Consider the following 4,168-nt stretch of genomic DNA (forward strand, 5'->3'; position numbering starts at 1 on the left):
AGGTTTCAAGCTGACCCTAAAGAACCTCATCTATTAGCTGTGAAAAGAATTTTTAAGTATCACAAAGGCACCATGAATCTGGGATTATGGTATCCTAGAGATTCAGATTTTAATCTAATTGGATATTCAGATGCTGATCTTGCTAGATGCAAAATAGGCAGGAAAAGCACTTCTGGAAGCTGCCAATTCCTTGGTGGCAGATTGGGTTTCTTGGTACAGCAAGAAACAAAAGTCAATTTCCACATCAACTGCAGAAGTAGAATACATTGCTCCAGGAAGCTGTTGTGCTCAAATTACATGGATGAAGAATAAATTACTGGATTACGGGTTAGACTATTATTCTATTCCTATATATTGTGATAATCAAAGTGCTATTGCAATGATAGGAAATCCAGTACAGCATTCAATGTCTGTTAGGAATATGTTGTGTACTTGATGATAACTTAAATAAAATACTTATTAGATTTTATTTAAGTGAAATTGTAGCTTTCAACGGATGATCAATTTAACATCTGATGAAAGAGTAGCTTATGTAACAATAAGATTAGTAGCACATTTCTGCATACTTAAGTAACCTGGTGAACTAGATGTTGTAGAATGTTTAAGTCATGTTGACTACTAGATTAATATACAAGATAGGATGGTTAATTTTAAATATTAGATGCCTTGTAATCTTGTATAAATGAAATGGATTCAAATGTCAAGAAGACAGTCTCAACGGATGATTCACAAAATTTCAACGGATGATCAACATAAGTCTCGACGGATGATCAACCCGAGTTTCAACACATGATCAATCTGAGTTCCAACGGATGATCGGATTCAAAAGAGCAGTTAATAGTGACTTAACAGTCACATGCGTTGGTTGTATGCAAATGGATTGTGGCAGCCTAATTCAGGTTTTAGAGAACAAAGAAGCATTTCCGCTTTCATGCTAGACTGAAGATATTCAAAGATGCTGGAAAGAGAAGTGTAGCAACATGAAATTAGACTAGAAATAGTTTGTCTTATTATCTTGTCTTTTTATCATGTAACATGGTGATCTATAAACCAAGGGTAGCAAGTTGAATAGCATCCAAGTTAGTACGCATTTACTAGAGAAATAGATAAGGCAAAATCTGTAAAGAATTTCTCTATTCTTGTTGTTCAACTTGTAAGCAAGGTTAAGTGGCATTTATGTCCACTTAGAATGCTCTATAACGGCTTGAATTGGTTTTTTTTACTCGAGTTACTTGTGTATTTGATGTGGTTTTATAGTGTTTTTGCATTTCAGGCATATAACAGGAATAAAGGTAATTTAGCATTATTTTGGTGCTAAATTGTTGCTAGGAGTGTATCTAGGAAGATTGCTCATGGAAAGGCCAACTCAAACCAGCAAGAAAATAAAAAGTACAAGTTTTTCTAGAGAGTCAGCGTGCCTGCGCTTTAGTAGAGCGCGGCCGCGCCGAGATGCAGATTTGCAGCGCGCCCGCGCTGGTGAAGCGCGCGGCCGCTCCAGGTCGGGATACATAATTATGTTTCTACTTGGATTCTGAGAGTTTGAAGCCCTGGTTGATTCTACAGCATATATAATAAAAACTTATGATCGTTTTTCATAATAAGACGTACCAGAGATAAGGAGAAGGCGTAAGAAGACCGTATAGTATAATTCAACCAAGGCGAAGAGGATCTAGTTTATTCTTGTGATTCTTTATTTTAAGTTATAATTTTTTATGTTAGTTTTCTTATTTGTGAACCTATACACTTGTGTAACATACTTGGTTTTATTATTTATTCAGTATAAAGACTACGTTTATTATACCATGCTTTCATCGGAACCCACGTAGATGATAAGTCTGATTATGGGCTAATCGTTATCGTGGGGTTCTAATGGATTTACTTATGGATTTCTTTAGTTAAATTGTTTCGATGACTTAGTGTATGGTGATTGTATGATATCCTAGTATTGGTTGTGCTTATTCGTCTTATGAGCATCGCGAACTTATAAGATAGCGTGTTAATCTCTAATAAAGCGAAAGTAAATTTAGAGGTTTAGAACTTGCCATGCTAGCATAGGTTCATGTATTTGATATGCATGATTCGTAGGTAATTTTAACCATCTTACTTTCCCTATGTAATCACCATAGATAACTTGTGCGTTAAACCTTTATGTTGTCTAATTCTATAGACATATAGGGTCTCAATATAATTGGTGTCTATTCAGCTTCTATCTATTTTATGGATATCTGGTAGTAGGGTAATAGTACAACGAAAGTTGGCGTTTACTAGTTTCTTGTTATCTGATTAGTGTCATCACCATTGCATGTTAAGGTTAAGAACAAAAAGGCTATTGAATGAAGTAGTAATGATGTTAGAATCCCATGTTTGTGTCATATAGTAATCAATCCGTTTTAATCTCTTAGTTAATGTTCTTTAGTATAATTTCTTAGTTAATCGTAGTTATAAACAATCTCAATTTGTTAATCATCTTAGCATTGAATAATAACCATACCTTTGTTGCATAAGTGCATTGATTGAAATTAATCTAAACCAGTCTATGTGGAACGAACTAGAAATAATTCTATATTACTTGTCATCGCGTATACTTGCATAAATATTAGCGGATGTTTTCATCGTAACAAGTTTTTGGCACCGGTGCTGGGGACTCGGTGTTAATTTTTAGTTTATGTGTTTTTCATCAGTGGTCGTTAAAGTTCATTGACTCGGACATTGTTACTTACTTATTTCCTTATCGTGTTCAGGTACTCTAGCGAGCGTGTATGCATACGCGTTCTCGGTCTCGTAAGAGAACACTGGATCAAGCTAAGGAAGAAGTTATAGTAGCTAGGGAAGTTTTCGAGGAAGTTCATGTCGAGGAGAAAGTTGAAGAAGAGGCTCTTATTGTAATGGGAGAACCAGAAGCGAATATGAAGGCTTTGATGGATTACTCTCAACCGAAGATTAATGATATTCAGTCTAGCATTGTCTGACCAGCCATATCGGCTAATACCTTTGAGATCAAGTCGAGCACGATTCAGATGATACAGAATTCAGTTCAGTTTGGGGGTTCTCTGACAGAAGACCCCACCATGCACCTCAGAGATTTCATCGAGATCTGTGACACTTTCAAGTTCAATGGAGTTTCTGAAGATTCTATTAAGTTGAGACTTTTCCCATTCTCTCCGCGGGATAAAGCTAAGTGTTTGTTACATTCTCTACCACCAGGGTCTATCACCAAATGGGAGGATCTTTCTCAAAAGTTCCTAACTAAATTATTTCCAATGGTGAAGACTGTTGCAATCAGAAACACGCTTACTCAATTTGCTTATCAATCTGGAGAATCTTTATGTGAGGCTTGGGATCGCTACAAAGAGATGCTTAGAAAGTGTCCTCACTATGAGATGCATGATTGGATGATCATTAACTGCTTTTATAATGGATTGGGTGCTACTTCTAGACCCATACTTGATGCAGCATCAGGAGGAGCCTTGTGGGCTAAAAGCTACAATGAATCTTATGAATTGATTGAACTAATGGCTGCTAATGAATAGCAGAATCCTACTTAGAGACTACCTCAGGGCAAGGTAGCAGAAATTCTGGAAGTGGATGCAGCTACTGCTATAGCTGCTCAGCTTAAGGCTTTGACGATGAAGGTGGATTCTTTGGCTAATTAAGGAGTTAATCAGATCATTAGTGTCTGTGAACTTTGTGCTGGAGCGCATGAGACTAATCAGTGTGCTATTTCTAGTGAATCAGCTCAGTTCGTGAGCAACTTCCAGAGGTCACAGCAGCCTGTTCCAGCCACCTATCATCCCAACAATCGCAATCATCCTAACTTCAGCTAGAGCAATACTCAGAATGCGGTCTAGCATCCTTATCAGTAGTATACAGCAAAGCAATACAACCCTCCTGGTTTTCAGCAACCGCAATATGCACCAAGACAACAACTCCAGTTGCAACAATCTAATGAGAAATCTGAATTAGAGGAGTTAAGGCTCATATGCAAGAGCCAAGCGGTGTCTATCAAGACCTTGGAGAATCAAATTGGAAAAATTTCCAATGCCTTGCTAAATCCTCAACCTAGTACACTCCCTAGTGACACTGAAGTACCAGGAAAGAGGGAAGCTAAAGAGCATGTTAAGGCAACTACATTGAGGTCTGGGAAGGTTGCAAATCCCGAAAACTCTCA

At 37.4% G+C, this 4,168-nt stretch overlaps 1 non-coding gene across 1 annotated transcript; it reads right to left on the bottom strand.

Annotated features, from left to right (window-relative positions):
* Window positions 1-3,275: 3,275 nt before the first annotated feature.
* On the bottom strand, window positions 3,276-3,382 carry LOC141715817 (small nucleolar RNA R71). Its single transcript, XR_012572566.1, has one exon. It is a non-coding gene; the product is annotated as a small nucleolar RNA R71 (small nucleolar RNA).
* Between the last annotated feature and the right edge of the window lie 786 nt (window positions 3,383-4,168).

Source organism: Apium graveolens, chromosome 3 (genome assembly GCF_009905375.1).
Source record: "Apium graveolens cultivar Ventura chromosome 3, ASM990537v1, whole genome shotgun sequence".
NCBI classification, from domain to species: Eukaryota; Viridiplantae; Streptophyta; class Magnoliopsida; order Apiales; family Apiaceae; genus Apium; species Apium graveolens.